The sequence below is a fragment of the Micromys minutus genome, assembly GCF_963924665.1.
Source record: "Micromys minutus genome assembly, chromosome: 15".
NCBI lineage: Eukaryota > Metazoa > Chordata > Mammalia > Rodentia > Muridae > Micromys > Micromys minutus.
In genome coordinates this window covers 46,435,698-46,455,001 of record NC_137984.1, presented here as the reverse complement: position 1 = coordinate 46,455,001, position 19,304 = coordinate 46,435,698, and positions in this window count along the sequence as shown.

Here is a 19,304-nt window from a genome sequence, read left to right as displayed (position 1 = left end):
ATCTTGTTTACACAAAGAAGAAGATACCTATCAAGGTATAAACGCAAATAGAATACCATACAGATTGGAACAGAAAAGAAAGCACCTTCAGAGTATAACTTGTAAAACACTAAAGATGCAGAACAGCCAAAGAATATTAAAGTCTGCAATAGAAAAATAAGACAAAGTTACATATACAAGCAGACCAGTTAGAATAACATAAATTCTCAATGAAGATTCTAGTTGCCCTAATGGCATGGACAGGTGTTCTATAGATTCATGCCACAAATGCTATCTCAGAATATTATGTACAGAAAGACCTTTAATTGTATTAGAAAAATAAGACATTCTAAAATAAAACCAAATACCTTTCTAGAAATTCAGCCATGAAAAAGACCCTAGAAGAAAAATTCTAACCTAAACAGGTTAACCAGATCCATGAACACATCAAGTAACCTAGTCTTGGGCTTTCAGAACTCTGAAGCCTTATGAATGTTATTCTCATGCTTTTCTACAAAGACTAACAGTGGCAGAATTCTACAAGCCTGGATCTACTAGTTCAGATTTTCCATCAAACACCTTTGCTTACTAAAAATATTCTATATATAAGAACATTTTACAACTGATTGGAAATTGTTAAACTTATCAATACTTATTAGAACTGACAAGTAACTAAATTCCTTCCTCTAATGTTCTTATAAACTTTGATTAGAATTTTTAGATAAAGAATTAATGTGACCAGCAAGTCTATGGAATTGTCAGATAGTTCAAACTTGTGTTTACTTTCTGATTGTTTTAAACCCTTAGGACCACCCTCTTGCCTGTCATGCTTAATGCATGATCACGTGGAACCTGGCACTAAACCATTCGTAGACGACCTGCTTTTCAGTTTCGGTTTCATACATAGCGGAGCAGCTCCCTAGCTGAGACCTATTGAAAGTCAGCCCTGACACAAGGGTTTGTAAAAAAGGGAAGAAATTAAGGTTAAAAAGATAAAGTCTTAAACATTCTTAATGTGTTAAAATTGTAAGCCTTACAGTAGGCCAAGTATGAGAGCTGGTATTGAACATGATGTATAGTAAAGAAAGCATAGAAAAATATTAGGGTATCAAACAGAATTTACTCAGTAAATATTGAAAATTCATGAAAATTATGACTTCTGTTCTAAGCTTGGCGAAATGATTGGGTATTTGATTGGAAAATGAAAGAATAAACCTGGTTTTATTTGGGGGTCTTTGATCCACTTAGAATTGAGCTTTGTACACAGAGATAAGAATGGGTTGATTTTTCCCAATGTAGGAGAATGACAAGGCAATTGGGCAGAGAGGGGGTTCAGAAGGGAGTGCACCTCTATGAAAGCAACTGGAGGGGGAAGGGAGAATGGAAGCAGGGTGGGGTAAAGGGATAACATCTCAAATGTAAATACAGAGTCTCTAATGAAAAAAAAGCAAAAAAAAAAAAAAAAAAAGAATGGGTCAATTTTTATTTTTCTACATGCTGACTGCCAATTGAATTTTGGTATATAGTATCTGTCTAGAAAATTGTCCATCTTCAGATTTTACAGTTTTGTTGAGTATAAGCTTTTGTAGTAGGATGTGATTTTTTAAAAAATTTCATCAGTTTCTGTTGTTATGTCTCCTTTTTCATTTCTGATTTTGTTAATGTGAATACCAGCTCTGTGCCCTCTAGTTAGTCTGGCTAAGGATTTATCTATCTTATGGATTGTTTCAAAGAACCTGCTCCTGGTTTTCTTGATTCTTTGTATAGTTATTTTTGCTTCCACTTGGTTGATTTCATTTCTGAGTTTGATTATTTCCTTACCTCTATTCCTCTTGGAAGTCCAAGTGGACCAAAGACCTCCACAAAAAATCAGGTACACTGAAACTAACAGACAAGAAAGTGGGGAAGAGCTTATAACACATAGTTGTGGCAGAAAATTCTCTGAACAGAACAATGGTTTCTTCTCTAAGATAAACTGACAAAAATATATTCATATTGTTTTGTGCCAAATTCTTTTAAAAATCTATACATGTATCTCTCTTTTTTAAAAAAGAAATAAAGTTTAGGGAAAAAATAAAAAAGAATGGGACTGAAGATAGTATCTGCATAAAATTAGTTCTTCCCAAACCATACCTTTATTCAGAATTAATAGCCTGGTGGAGGAGTTTAAAATATGATCAGAGTTATTCTTTTTTTCTTTTTTCAGAAATACACTTTGTTTTAATTTCATAAAGATATCACAGCTGAAATTATGTCTTACACTTGGTACATGAGTTTTGTTTTTGGCTTAATGTATATGCTTACCTATGTATCTACTCATTTAGTAAACAATGAAATGACATTTTGGATATTGATTGAAGCTTAAGAATAAATAGTGAGGATCTGACTTTTTATTAAATAATTAAGTAATTATTTTAAATAAAGATAAAAGAGAAACTATTTGAATATCACCAAAAGTTGTTGAAATATGACATAATAAATAACTGATAAATGGGGTAATTAAAATTAGCTAGGATGGGAAAATGCATTATTCTTAATATAGAATCGTGAAATCAGTTTATGTTTATTAAGACTAAATTTTCAAGGGAAATACCTATTAATGTTGCAAAGTTATTACTTAAAGATGCTAACAATAGATAATTAAGCGTTTTGGTAAACATCAGAGGAAGAAATTCAGACTGATAAAACATTAAGATAATCTTCATATAGTTAGTCATTTTCACTGTTATTTATTGAAGACTTGTTCAAGTTCTTGTATGAAGTTTTAATATAAATATAAATAAGTATAAATATTAATTTGGGAAATTAGAGAAAAACGAATCAACAAATAGAACCTTATAAAATTACAAAGCTTCTGCAAGTCAAAGGGCATTGTCAATGGGACAAAATGGCACCCACTAGATTAGAAAAATGATCTTTACCATTCCCACATCTGTTAGAAGGCTAGTATCCAATATATATAAAATATTCGAGTAATTAGACTCTAGAGCATCAAATAATCCTATTAAAAATGGGGTCCAGAGCTAAACAAAGAATTCTCAACTGAGGAATGTAGAATGTCTGAGAAGCACCTAAAGAAATGTGCAACATCTTTAGCCATCATGGAAATGCAAATCAAAACAACCCTGAATGGCTAAGACTAAAAATTCAGCTGACAGTAGATGCTGGCAAGGATGTGGAGAAAGAGGAACATTCTTCCATTGTTGGAGGAACTGCAGACTGGTTAAAAATAAAACTATGGAGTATGGCTTTGTTTTAGAAAATTGGACATGTAGTACCTGAGGATCAAGCTATAGCAACTCTTAGGCATGTAACCAAAAGTTGCTCCAACAAATAACAGAAATACATGCTCTACAATGTTCGTTGCAGCCTTATTTATAATATCTAGAAGCTGGAAAGTACCCAGATGTCCTTCAACAGAGGAATGGATACAGAAAATGTGGTAATTTACATAATGTAGTACACTTAGCTATTAAAAAATATCTAAATGAAATTATTTGGCGAATGGATGGAACTGGAAAATATCATCCTGAGTGAGGTAGCCCAGTCATAAAAGAACAAACATGGTATGTAGTCATTGATTAGCAGATACTAGCCCAAAAGTTCAGAATACCCAAGAAATAATTTACAGATCATATGAAACTCAAAAAGAAGGAAGTACAAAATGTGGATGCTTCAGTCTTTCTTAGAAAAAAGAACATACTCCTGGTAGAAAGTGCAGGGATTAGGAGTGAAGCAGAGATTAAAGTAATGATCATCCAAACACTGCCTCACATGGGGATCCACTTCATATGCAGCCACCAAACCCAGTCACTGTTGCTGATGCCAAGAAGTGCATACTGATATGAGCCCAGTATGGATGTCTCTTCAGAGGCCCTGCCAAAGCCATATTGATAACAGATGAGGATGCTTGTACCTAATGTTCGGGCTGAGCACCAGGACCCCAAAGGGTGAGCTAGAAAAAGGACTGAAGATGCTGAAAGAGTTTTCAACCCCATGGGAAGAACAACAGTAGCAACCAAGCAAAACTCCAGAGCTGACAGGAACTAAATCACCAACCCATCAGTACAGCCACAGAAGTAGAAGAGGAAGGCATTGTCTGACAACAATGGGGGGAAAGTCTTTTGTGACACTGAAGGCTCATTTCCTAAATGTAGGGGAAAGCCAGGGCGATGAAGTGGGAGTGTATGGTTGGTAGTGGGAACGTATTCATGGAAGCAAGGGGGGGTGGAGGGGAGATATGTGGGGGTTAATAATCAAAATGTAAATACATAGCATATCTAGTAAAAATGATTTTAAAAAATTAAAGGAACAAGATACAAGCATCACTGATCCCCTAGAAGTTAAAGAGATGGCCAGGGTAAATGCTATGAGGCCAGCTATCCCCCCTTCTGAGACTGTAGAAATGCAGATTTCCTGTGTCTTCAGAGACTAGGACACTAAGCTTTTGCTTCCTTTTCTTTTTCTTTTTCCCTCTTTTTTTCTTTCTTTCTTTTATATTTCCCCTGCTGATTGCATTTCAAAGGAATAGCTTTCAGATGCTTGAGAAAAGACACTTCTGAGTTGTAGGAAATGATCCTATAACTCAAAGGGACAAAAGGAAGATTCATAATTGTGAGCCTTTTTTCATAAATGCTCTAAGATAGAGAGGTCAGGGGCCTATTGTATGGTATTGGCAAGAACAAGCATTAGATGGTCCTGACAGCCTTGAGCTGTCTGAGGCAGACATTTTAATGGGTGACAGAGGTCATTTGGGGGGACAGACAAAAGCCAAAAGAATGTCTTGTAATTCTGTCCTCTCAGCCCAGAGTGGGTTTTCTATCTTTGCAACAGTTCTAGTTTTCATTTTCAATTAATGAAGTGTGATCTACATTATTCTGCTTCTATGAAGAGGCATAGCCCAAGGTAACTATTTCCAAATTTCAGGAAGAATGAAGCATTGTTTCTTCAACACATCCCATCAAGTCCTTTTATTCCTGAACCCAATTTTATGAAATAATAAGCACAGAATTCAGTAAAATTAGTTAGTGTGGAGGCTTCTGGCAGAAAACGTGTGCTTTCTTAAAATTTTTTGTTATCGCATTGTTTCCACTGCAGTTCAGGTTCCCCCACATATCTCTTACAGCTTCTCTTTGTCTCTTTCATTTCAACATTTTCATTAGATTTTACAAATGAGCAAGCCTGGAAGGAAGTGAACTGAGAAGGAACTGTGGTTTGATTCAGACTTCTCTTTCATTAGTCAAACAGGCATTAGATAACTTTTGTTAATTCGAGTGTGAAGAGTTAAAAGGAGAAGTCTCTCTTGAATGCTTGTGAAATTAAATACAGTCTTAGGCTAATCATTCCATTATTATTCAAAATATTTATATAACTATGAAAGTAATCTTTTACAAATCTGTTTATGATTAGGTCCACATGAGAAGGGTCATGTATTAGTTTAATGTCTGGGTCTAAAACGAGAGATGACATATTAGTCCATTCTTTCTAATTAGCAGAAACATTTTACATGTTATTTTAATTGCTGCAATAAATGGTTGTTTTTAAGACAAATGGGAGCATGTTTAGAGATAATGAGGTACAAGAAATTTCGTGGAAGTCTAAAAAGATAATACTTTTCTTTTTTTGAAAATGATTTAGGTATTCAATACAGAGAGCAAGTAATGTTAAAATTAATCAGGGAAGGTGATTTTAATCAAAGTATTAAAATGTGTCTTTCTATCTGGTGTCTCAGTGCAGTGCTCAGGGATCCTATCAGCAGGAGGGGGAAAAGAGGAATGCAGAGATGGATGCAGGTGTGCCCATGCCTGTCTACTTACAACTATGTTTAACAAAATACAGACTTGCCTGCTCTGAAATTGAAAATATGAAGTACAGTTCATATTACTCTTATTCCTGTTTCCCACATTTTAAGGAATATTTTAGTTAGGTTCTTATATGTATTCATAATTTGGTAATTTTTCAAAGACAAATATTTGCAGTTTCAATATTTTATGCTGGGTGACTGTAAATCCTTGGTAATAGAAGTGTATTTTGGGGAGCATTATCTAGAGAAATTGTCATTTTATGGCAGTGACATATTTAAAGCTTGCCTTGACCTCCAGATATGATCTTCAAAGTCTGAAGGAAAGAACATGAGTGCTCTTGTCTTCCTTTTCCTTTTCTTCAGCATCATGGGTAATCTCCCTGTTTTAGGAATGCCATACTTACAAAATGCCAGAAACTCAAGACAATGCAAATGAGAGATAAGCATGCTTTAAGACGCTCATCATCACTGATAATTAATGAAATGAACTCAAGACTCAATGACACAGCACCAGCTCCTAATTACAACAAAAATTTTTACTGATATGGGTGAAATGTGAAGACATGAGAGCGTAGACTAACATCAGGAATATAAACTGTAACAATATTTTAAAGAAAATTTCAGTGTTTTAGAAAATTAACTATAAACCAAAAACATTATTCAAACATTCATCTCCTATATATTTACACCAAAAGGGAAACCACATCCAAATAAACACTCGAATATGATTCTACTAAGCAGGTTTTATATTCAACATTAGTTAATATTAACTTGAAAAGAAACAGTGAAATTCTTCTATACCCGAATACATTGATATATTTCAGGAATGTGTGTATAATGAGAAACTATGTAGAAATACTAGGCATGCAGCCTTGATATATGCTTAATGTGGGTGAATCCCAATTGCATTGTGCTGAATGAAAGAGACTTCACAAGAACAAAGTACGCAGTACATTTTCGAAGAGCTCTATATTGTGGTAATACTGCTGTCAAAAATTGCAGGTTTTCAAACATGTATCCAAGTGCCAAATGTAAAATAACACCCTATGAATCCCTAGAAATTCCCCACAAAAGCAAAGCTATTGGTATCACTTACTGTTGCCGATCAGAACTAGACAGTGAGTCACAATTGCTGAAGACACCTGGATAAAACACTCAGAAAAAAATAAAGCCAGAATTGGAGGGAAACTTACTCTCTAACAGCTCAATGTACACAGATTTATAAAGGCTGTTGGGGAAGAAAATATATCAATGACCACACATGTGTCTCACAGGTTATGCCTTCTATTGAACTGGGTGCATGGTTGTTCTTGGAGGTGACAGCTCTTTCATGAATGAATTTAGCAATTGTTCCTAGTAAGACTTCATGCCTGAGACTGTAGATCTGAACAAATGCTTTTGGCACAGAAGTCATGATACAGATTAAGATGCTTGCAGCCAACCATCAGACCAAGCATGGGGACCACAATGGAGGAGTTATAGAAAGAAGTGAAGGAGCTGTGGACTTTGCAACCTCATAGGAAAAACAACAATATCAACTAGACTGATCCCCTAGAGCTCTCAGGAACTAAATGACCACCAAAGAGTACCCATGAGGGGAACCATGGACTACAGATGCATGTGTCGTAGAGGATAGCATATTCAATAGAAGGAGAAACCTTTGGTCCTGTGAAGGCTTGTTTCACCAGTGTAGGGGAATTCCAGGATGTTGAAGTAAAGTGGGTGGGTAGGAGGGGGAATATCTCCATAGAATGGGGAGGAGGGATGGCAGAGGGAAGATTAAGAAAGGCGATAATATTTGAAAGACATAAAATATCTAATAATTTTATAAAGAGAAAGTCATGAACCCAATGTAGGAATCTATTGTGTCTTTTTTCCAAATGAGCATGTAGTTAAATAATTTTATAAGTATGTACGTTTATACTCTTAGAATAATGCATGTTTTCAATGGAGAATTGTCAGAGGCTGGTCATACACAAACACTGAGTATTATCAACTGAGTGCTGAACATAACTGAACATAAGAATGTTGTCTGTGTCACACCCTGATACTCAGTTCCCATCACAGAAGAAACTGAAGAGATGTGGGAGTTGAGGAATGTGAAGGACTTCAATAGAACACCATTTTTCAACAGAAAATGGTTGTAGAAATCTTGAACATACTGAAGACATGACTGTCTTCATGAGAGCCTATAAAAATATAAGGGCATTGAAGTAAAAGGGAGACTAGTTGGGAAGAGAACGTGGTTGCTAAGAGTGAAAGTGTGCTGGTCTGCTAAGGCATGGGCATACCAGTGTTACCATACTGCACTATAGGAAAGTAAATATGATACTGTCAAAGATAATGTTAAAATTCTGAAAAATACTAACAAATGAACCTATCCTCAGACATATCAGAAGAGGGCATCAGATCCCATTACAGATGGTTGTGAGCCACCATGTGGTTGCTGGGAATTGAATTGAACTCAGGACCTCTGGGAGAGCAGTCAGTGCTCGTAACTTCTGAGCCATCTCTCTAGCCCTAGCAAGCACACCTACACATACCACACACATATCTACTCACACACACAACACAAGTAATAACTATGCATATAAAGTACAAGTGGGATTGATTCGGAATTGTCCAATTGGGTATTAGGACGAGTATAAAAGGATTAAAATTAGACTTGAATTGTCTTTAAGGAGTCATAGACATATTTATTATCCTAATCATGGAGTTACATTGATGTTTATCAGATTCTACACTTGAATTATGAGCAGTAAGTTCACTAAAATTTTTTCAATATGAAAAATGTAACATTTCCTTAAATATAGTTTACGGTTGTGTAGTTCTCTGTGTTAAATATATAATCAACAACATGTAGCAATTTTAAAAAAATGATACTTCATATCTTCTCATTAAAAATCATTTAGAAATACTCACTTTTTAAATAACCTGGATGAACACAAAAAACTGCAGAAAATTACATTTTCAAACCATTGAAAGAAAGAAGCTAAAAAGGAGATCCAATAGTAAGCAATATAAATTCCTTATTATGGACTTTGGAGTATTAGTGATTTTTTCCATATGAAAATAATTTTGTCCAGCTGGTAATAGTCACAAATTGCTGAATCATTGTTAAATGTGAATAGCAACATTTTGAATTTTCATTTTTAATATGCTTTTGATTGAAATCTAATTTTATTTTAGAGTCTTTTCTTTCTCACTCTCAATTTATAGCCTTATGTTTTTTCTAGTATTATTTCTATATTTACATATTCATAATGTTTATGTACACATTTGTAATTACAACAAAGATATTTATCATATGATGGTTGAAGAATGAATTCAATGTATACATAATTATAAATAATTATTTCTATGTTTAAATTTACAACACAATTATTTAGAATTTGATTTTTTCATTTATTTCCTTATTCAAAGGAACTACATACCAATTTAAAATGCATAATTATATTATTTAAACTTTTTATATAGGACTTTATGGGCTGAGGCAAATAGGTGTCTTCTGGGGTAACTATTCTGATCAATTTAATAGTCATGTCAGTAGATGAAGAATCAATGTGTTCAATTTTAAATATCGTGGTAATTAAACTTTCCATTTATAGCCTTAGAATTTAAAAATTGGTGAGCTTATTATAATTATAATGAAATATTGAACACAATTATATGAACTTTAATAATTGATATCAGTGTATTCTCTTTCTAACTCTATGGAACATTGAAAAGACATAATTAGAAGAAAAGGTTCATATTGAAAGGTTAATGTTTTTGAAACTATATAGAAGATATGAAATTCCAGATTATTTGTTTATGAACTCGGGCATTGAGAATAAGAATGGTATTTTATGCTAATTTTAGTTAATAAAGGAAAAAGTCTAGCTTTGTGTTAAGTGAAACAATTACTTTTCTCAGCCTTCAGTGACAGAATGATATAATTGCCCAAGACAGTTTTCATCACAGTTTCAGTATTATTTGATAGATGCTGGCATCAATGGGAGAAGAGGCCTTTGGTCCAGTGAAGGTGTGGTATCCAAATGTAGGGGACTGCCAGTGTGCTGAGGTGGAGAGGGTGGTTTGGAAAGACAATGAGAGGAGGAGAGGGGATGAAATTGGGGTTAGGGGATAACTCTGAAATGTAAATGCAGAGAATATCTAAGAAAAAAAAGACCTCAAAAAGTAAAATTAAATTAAATAACCTATATAGTCGCAACAGTTAATCTGCTGGATTATAGTCTTTGCCTCTGTTATTGAGGTAATCTTGAAATCATTTTCCTTATCAACTTGCATTAAAACCCCATTTACTGAGAAATCAGAAGAATGGGAAAAAGAAAAGGTTCTTATCAAATGCTTTAAGAGAGACACTTATTACTTTTATTCTTTCTATATTTCTACTAAAGCAAAAACATTTGTCTTGGTAAAGCTTGCAGAAACTTGAAGGATGGTTTGAAGTAAAACTCACATTGAAAAGATTGGGTTTGTTGAGCACTTTATAAAAGAACAGAACATATCAAGCTATTGATTTCATATTCATCCCCATCATAAATATATCAGTATCATTTTAAGTATGTATCAAATTTATCATTGAAATGTTTATATTTTTCTCTATTCATAGTGTTCATTTTACTAACATGTGAATTGTTTAAATGAATACAGGTTGTTTCATTTTTATGAAAAGAACTCACTGTTTCTCCTACTCTCAGCTAAATAGACATTTAGATTATTCAGACACCTTCATAATTGAAAATCACTGTATAACAAATTCTTTCTAAAAGTTATTTAAAGAATATATATAAATTGTATGATGACAAAATAAGATAAAATATTGGTGACATCTGGTTTTATATACTAATGGTGAAATGTTTACATGTGAAAAGTTAACTTCTTGTGTAGAAGCTTTATAATTTAATCCTAAAGATATTAAAATTTTAATAATATATTATTCTGTATAAAATGTACATTAATAAAATTGTACTCATAATAAATGGGAACTAAGTGATAATTTTCTTTAAATACAAAATGAGTCAGGGGTTCATTTGATATAAAGATGATTTTATCTATTTATTGTTAAAGGTTTTATACACAAGAACATGTAAGTAGACTATACTTACTTCTCTGTCTTCCCACCTCTACTTTCCCAGTCTCATGACACCAAGCAGAGTCAGGTGCCCTGACCTACATTGTCTGGCCTACAGCTCTCCCATTCCTCCTGAGTTCTTGAGTTGCTAGCATTAGGATCACTCAGCTAACTCCAGGGCAAACCATATGAGTAAAGGATAACCTAAAACGTAATCAACAAGAGCCCAGGTAATGTGATACCACCTAAGACCAGATATCCTATTTTAGCAAGCTCTAGATATCTTGACAAAACTGAAACACAGGAAGATCATTTTATATGTAATCTTTTAAAGAAAACAAATAGAGTCCTTTAAAAAAATAATGAATCATTTAAAGAAATATAGGAAAATACATGCAAACAGGTAGATGGTAAAGATGAAATGAATAAATAAAAGGTAATACAGGAAAATACAAACAACAAAACCAAACAACAACCAGCCAACCAACCAAACAAACAAAAAACCTGTCCAAGAACTGAAAATGGAAGTAGAACCAAGAAAGACAAAACAAACAAATGTGATCCTAATAATGGAAAACATGTGGGAGTAAAAACTGTAGACACAGGAGATGGCAGACTGAATCTCAGGCATAGAAAAAAGATGAAAGAAATTGATGCATGAGTTAGATAAGAGACAAAATCTAAACGTTCATGGCACTAAACATCCTGGAAATTTGCATACTACTAAAGGACCAAACCTAAGAGTAATAGGAATAAAAGAAAAAGGTTCCCTGCTCTAAGGTTCTGAAACATCTTCTACAATATAATAGAAGACATTTTCTCTAAACTAAACTAAGAGATGCCTATAAAGGTGCAAGAAGCTTACAGAACAACAAATAGATTAGATCAGAGGAGAAAATCCTGCTGCCATGTAATAATTACAACACTGAATGTACAGAGCAAGGAAAGAATATTAGGAGGTGCAAGGGAAAAAGTTCAAATACCATATAAAGGCATTACTATCAGAATCACAACAGAGACTCTAAATGACAGAAGATCCTAGACAGATGTCTTGCAGACCCTATGAGACCACAATATCCCTGAATCTGTTGCCTGACTGTGCATCCCTGAGGGAGAGGATATGCCTCCAGTAGTGTGATGTGTTAGTGTCAATGGGGAAGACCACAGGGCACAGAGGGTCCAGGGAGCACTCCTTCTTAGAGGAGAAAGGGAGGGGGAATATAGGGAATGTCTGTGTGAGGGAATACTAGGAAGAGGGGGATTATACTGTGATATAAAATGAATAAATTAATAAAAAGAAAAGTGTGTTAAATGTGTTGCATTTATACATGGATTATTACTGATTCGTTAAAATTGGAATTTACTTGTAAATTAAGGAGATTAAAAATATCATTCTTACTCCTTACTGAAGAAACACAGAACCAGAATGACAAATATGTATACAATTTCTTATGTATGGGTATTAGCTATTAATTCAATGATAAAGAGCTAAAATTCATACACACACAGGCACACACACGCGCGCGCGCACACACACACACACACACACACAGCTCTAAATGAAATGGCCAAATAATGAGGGATGCATATTTCAAACTGGCTTTCGATAGTCACCAAATTAACAAATGAATCTTTCACTACTGGGAACAGAACTGGGATGGGGTTAAATATAATCGAGTTTCTGGCCAAAACCACAGGAACCATCAGACAACTCAGGCTCTTGCTGAGAGTATAACTTGTTTTTCAGAAACTGACAGCAAGGCCGCATTACTGCAGAAACACCTACAGGACCCATGGAACACTAACACACGAAGCTGGTGCCTACATACAGCCTCCACCACCAGTTCTAACATGTTTGGTAAGAGGTATTCTGCTTACTACCTCAAGAGAAACACACACAACAACCAACAACAACCCACTTGTAAACTCTTTGATTTACAAGGCTGTCCTGCCTGCAAGATACACCAGTGTAATGGCGTCACTAGGCTTCTAGGGGCAACCAACCAATCAATATCTGATTTATCTTGAGGCCCATTCCACAAAATTAAACCCATACCCCAAAACTTTCAGATGGACCAAAACCTGAGACTAGGCAGCTCAGGAATCTAGGGTATACAGAAATGCTGCTGATCTAAAAACAGTCTAAGTGAAAGGAAAAAAAAAAAGAAAAAGAAAAAGAAAACAAACAATGAAACCCCACAGGGGGACAATTATCCCAAATTTAATCAGCTGTACTTACAGAACAGTGGCTTGCTCAGTCATCATCCAAGAAGCGTGTTCCTGTGAGTTACTCACAGACTGTGTGAAGTTCAAGAAAGAAAAAAAAAAGAAAGAAAGAAAAAACCATTTATGTTTACTCCTTACACACCAAGAAAACTTTGACTAATTCCAGGTTACATCTTGTTTTACATGTACTTTATACTCATTGTAACTAGTAAGACCTTAATGCACACTATCAAACCTTAAAAAAAAAAAAAAAAGCCAAGCACTAACAAAAATGTGTTCATATACTTTTATGCAAAAATGCTTAAAATTTGTACATTTATCTGTTTGTTTTTTAAATAAAGTTCTTCAATAAGAAAAAAAAAAGTGTTCCTACAGCAGATGGGAGCAAATACAGAGATTCATGGGCAGATATTATGAAGAAAGTAGAAGCCCTTGGAACACTCTGCCTGAAACAGAAAATCTCCTTAAATATATTTCCTAGGGGCTCAGGGTAAGATGATGCAGACGAGCAAAAGGAATGTAGTTGGTAGAGTTGAAAATACCAAGAAATAAAATCCCTCTAAATCAACAGGATCTATCCACATAAGCACTCACAGAGACTGATAGAGCTTGAACAAGGTCTTCAGGAGTCTATAACAGATTGGGGGTCCTAGAGCAAGAGGAAAAGTGGAAGCATGCCCCACCCCTAACTCAGAAGCTATCTCTAATTGATAATTACTTGGAAATCAAAGTTTGGTTGTCTCAGAGGATCGCTTAATATCTATATCTATATCTCCATCTCCACCTCCACCTCCAAATCCATCTCTATCTCTATTTCTATATCTTAAAATGATATATATTTATACACATGTGTGTCTAGAAACATACCCATACATATACACATATAATACTTTATAAATCAACAACTCTAATAATATAAATATATATCTCCAAATTTTTCATTTTAATTTGTTGGTAGAGTGATAGCATGATTAAGACTGAGAGATAAAGAGGAGAGAGAGAGAGAGAGAAAGAGAGAGAGAGAGAGAGAGAGAGAGAGAGAGAGAGAGAGAGAGAGAGAGAGAGAGAGAGAGAGGGAATTTATTTGAACTTGAACAAGTAGATATGTGAGGAGAAGCTGAGAGACACAATATGAGAATGACTGCAAAGATTTGATTCCCTCTGTGAGAATATGGGCTCAGTAGCTAAGAGCACCTGCTGTTCTTCTACAGGCTCTGTGATTCCTTCCAGTACCATTGGGGGAGTTGCCAGCTACAGTTAAAGTTCCAAAGATCTGATGAATTTTTTTCAGGGCTCTTGGAGTACCCACATGCACAATTATAGACACACACACACACACACTTATTTATATAATAAGTATTTATTTGTAATAAAAAGATTACATGCAGAGTGTAGTTCTGAAAAGTGAGGTTAACCACATAAAGTTAAAACCTAAGCACCTATTCATTAAACTTACAACTAAGAAGAAAGGCAGATATTTAACAACTGTGACCCCAGAAGAAAAACAGAGACATCCTCCGTATTTCTGGTCCTATTAATGATTTAGTAAAAATGCATGATCCTTCCTTGAGAGGGTAATGATTGCTAAAGCGAGACTCTGCCTCCCAGGGAAGAAGAATCAGGAAGAGTCACACAGAATCATTACTTCACAGTAGAAAGTGTTTCAGGGGTAAACTATAGCAATTATTTTTCTACTGGTTATATGTTACAGTAGAAAAAAAAAAAAAACACAAAAGAAGGTGGTGGAGAGAGGAGTGGTCCTCAAGAAGACTGTTACTGAGGAATCAGCACTGGGTATGTAGTTGACACCACTTCACCATTTGGGTAAAATGAGGATGGGAACAGATTTAATAATGACACTAGTGTGAGAAGTTCCTTGAGGCTGTTCAGGTTCAGCTAAAATAAGTCTATTTGTGTATTTACCACATTGCAGCTACTGTGTAACAATGTAGATATTTGTTTTATTACAGTATTTTTGCATAAAACTATATGAATATATTTTTGAAAGTACTTGATTTTTTTTAAAGGTTTGAAAGTACATATTTAAAACTTCCTAGTTACAATGAGCATAAAGTACATATAAAACAAAAGTAACATGAAATAGTCTAAGAATTCATGGTGTATAAAGATTAAACATAATGATTTTTAAATACCAAGGATTGTTTTTAAATTAAACTAACCATAACATTCTATAAATTTGCATTGGAAGATAGCTTGATCTATTTTCCAAAATACACAGCATTGTATATTAAAACAACCTATATACATGAGATTGCAGCTAATGTTGCAATAAAGAAAATTCTTCTATCCACTTTCCAAATATACATTTCTACCTGCATATAAATTCTTATAACATATCAGTACTATCAAAAATTCTATAAAATTAAAATTTTTATGTTTTACCAAAGTTGACTTTCCAAATCAAAATATGAAATTACACTTGTGAGTATTATGTATTAAATGTTACTATATATTATATTACTATGTTATTGTATATATAACAGTATATGTAAAACATCATGTATTACAGTGTATTATGATTTTTCTCAGTGTTGATAGGATATTCATTGTCATTATAATTACATACGGATTTATAATTTTGAATAGCTAAGAAGAGCTACCCAGACTGTTTCGTTATCCTATTATTTTTACTATATTTAGTTTCTCTACTTGCTTTTGTGTGTCCAATTGGTTTTTTTATCATTTGGTTTGTAAAAAGTGAAAATTAATCACATTAAAATGCACTTTTGTACCTGGGGTAGTCTCTATTTTACCTCACTCAGGATGATACTTTCTTTCTTTCTCTCCCCCACCCCTCCCTTTCTTATTAGATACCCTGTATTTACATTTGAGATGTTATCCCTTTACCATGCCCAGCTTCCATTCCCTTCCCCCTCCATTTGAGTTCACAAAGGTATACTCCCTTCTGGTCCCTCTCTCCACCCAATTGCAGCACCTCTCAGCTCCTTAGGTCCTTTCTTTAGCAACCTCATTGGGATCCCTGACTTCAGACAGATGGTTAGATGCAAGCATGCTCAGCTGTATCTATATGACTCTAGCATAGTCCCTGAGGGGGCATCTCTGTCTGGTTCAGCTATAGTGTTTGGATTTGGTGACTGCAGATGTGTTGGATCCCCAGGTGAGGCGGCTTCTGAGTGATCTTTTCTTCAATCCCTGTTCTTCTATTTGACCTTGCATTTCTTCCCACAAGAGTTTTGTTCTGTTTTCTAAGAAGGATTGAGGCGTCCCCATTTTGGTCTTCTTTCTTTTTGAGATTCATAAACTCTGTGAATTTTTTCTTGGGTCTTGGGTATTCAGAGATTTCTGGGGCGTATTTTCTGCTTATCACTGAATGCGTACCATGTGTGTTCTCTTGTGACTGGGTACCTCACTCAGGATTATAGTCTCTAGTTCCATCCATTTGACTCTGAATTTCATGAAGTCATTGGGAAAACACGCCCTGACTGGACCAAGGGCCTCTTCTCACATTGATGGCAGAAACTGCAATCTTCTGCTACAGATGCAACTGGAGCCATGAGTCGTTCCATGTGTGCTCAATGGTTTTAGTCCATGGGAGTTGAGGAGTGTTTGGTTAGTTGATAATGTTCTTCCCATGAGATTGCAAACCCTTTCTGCTCCTTCAGTTTTTTCTCTAGCACCTTCATTGGGGTCCCCATGTTCATTTGATGATTAGCTGCAAACATGCTAAGCTGTATCTGTATGACTCTAGCAGAGCCTTGAAGGAGGCACCAATATTTGGTTTCTGTTATTAAACACTTCTTTGCATCAGCTATAGTGCTTGGGTTTGGTGGCTTCATGTGGGCTGGATCCCCAGGTGAGGCATCCTCTGAATCATGTTTTCTTTAGTTCCTGTTTTTTGACCTTGTATTTTTTTTCCCATGAGTGTTTTGTTCCCAGTTCTAAGAAGGACTGAGGCATCCACATTCTGGCTTTTCTTCTTTTTGAGCCTAATAAGTTCTGCGAATTGTTTCTTGGGTATTAAAAGCTTTCTGGGGCTAGTATCTGCTTATCAGTGAGTATATACCATTTGTGTTCTTTTTTAATTGAGTTACCTCACTAAGGATAATAGTTTCTAGTTCAATCCATTTGCCTAGGAATTTCATAATGTTATTGTTTCTAATAGCTGAGTAGTAAGTACCACAATTTCTGTATAAATTTCTCTGAAGGACTTCTGGGTTCTTTCCAGCTTCTGGATATTATGAGTAAGGTTGCTAGGAAGATGGTGGAGCATTTGTCCTTGTTATATGTTGGAGAGACATTTTGTGGTATATACCCAAGAATGGAATATCTGGGTCTTCGGGTAGTACTATGTACAATTTTCTGAGGAACCACCAGACTGATTCCCAGAGTAGATTGATCAGCTTACAACTCCACCAACAATGGAAAAGTGTTCCTCTTTTTCTACATCCTTGACAGCATCTGCTGTAAACTGAGTTTTTGATCTTAGTCATTCTGACTGGTGTGAGGTGGAGTCTCGGAGTTATTTTGATTTGCATTTCCCTGATGACTAGGGATGTTGAGAATTTTTTTATTATTCCTCATTTGAGAATTATTTTTTAGCTCTGTACCTTATTTTAATAGGATTACTTGAGTCTCTGGAATCTAACTTCTTGAGTTCTTTGTATATATTGAACATTAGCACTCTATCAGATGTAGGACTGGTAAAGATCCTTTCTCAGTCTGTTGGCTGCCCTTTTGTCTTCTTCAGCACACCACTCTCATCAATGGAAAGATCATGGAAGCAGAAGCTGAAAAAAGACACTGTGAAACTCACAGAGATTATGAACCAATTGGATTTAACCGATAACTATAGAATATTTCATCCTAAAATCAAAGCATATACCTTCTTCTCAAAACCTCACTGAACCTTCTCCAAAACTGACCATATATTGGTCACAAAATACCCCTCAACAAATATAAAAAGATCTAAATACCAAGGAACAGTTGCATGATAGAAAAGGCAGTGTTATCTCATTTTTGTGTGAAGGCTCAAGGGAGAGGGAACATCTTTATAGAGGCATGGAGTGGAGGGAGGGGCATGGGAGAAGTGGGTAAAGGGATAACATTTGAAATATAAATACATAAACTATCCCATTAAAAGAAAAAAAATTCAAAAACATGGTCATTCATAAAGATTAAAATTAAAGTAAAATCACAGAGGTAAAATATAACACCTGACTTGAAAATTGTATTATGTTTTTAAAACAGAAAAATACAGTCTTTCAATGGTAACTGGATAGAAAATGAAGGCAAACAGCTGTGCATGGTGGTGAGCACCCATACCCACAGCACTCAGAGCTGGTGTAGAAATATTGCAGGTTTGTGGCTAGTCTAGGTCATATAGCATGATTATGTTTGAAATAGAAACAAATACAATGAGATTGCAAAGTTTATGTAAGGCTAAGGACATCTTCAAGTAAACAAAATGGCAGCCCAATAGAGTGGGAAAAGATCTTTACCAACCCCACATCAGATAGAGGACTAATATCCAATGTATGCAAAGATCCCAAGATACCAGAGAATCAAACAACTCTATTAAAAATGGGGTACAGAGCTAAACAAAAAGTTCTCAGTTGAGGAATATCAAATGGCTGAGAAGCATCTAAGAAAGTACTCAACATCCTTAGCCATCAGGGAAATGCAAATCAAAACAAACCTGAGATTCCACCTCACACCAGTCACATTGGCCAAGATCCAAAACTCAGATGACAGCAGATGCTGGCGAGGAGGTGGAGAAAGAGGAACACTTCTCCACTGTTGGTGGGGTTGTAAACTGGTACAACCACTCTGGAAATCAGTCTGGCGATTTCTCAGAAAATTGGACTTAGTACTACCTGAAGATCCAGTTATTCCACTTCTGGGCATATACCCCAGAGACAAGCCAATACACAACAAAGACACATGCACCACAATGTTCATAGCAGCTCTATTTATAATAGCCAGAAGCTGGAAATAACTCAGATGTCCTTAAGTAGATGAATGGATATAAAAATTGTGGTATATTTACACAATGGAGTACTACTCAGCTATCTGAAACAATGACAACGAAATTCTTAAGAAAATGGATGCATCTAGAAATATCATCCTGAGTGACATAACCCAGTCACAAAAGAACCGACATAATATGCAGTCACTGTTATTGGGATACTAACCCCAGAAACCTCTGAACACCCCAGAAACAACTCACAGACTGTGTGA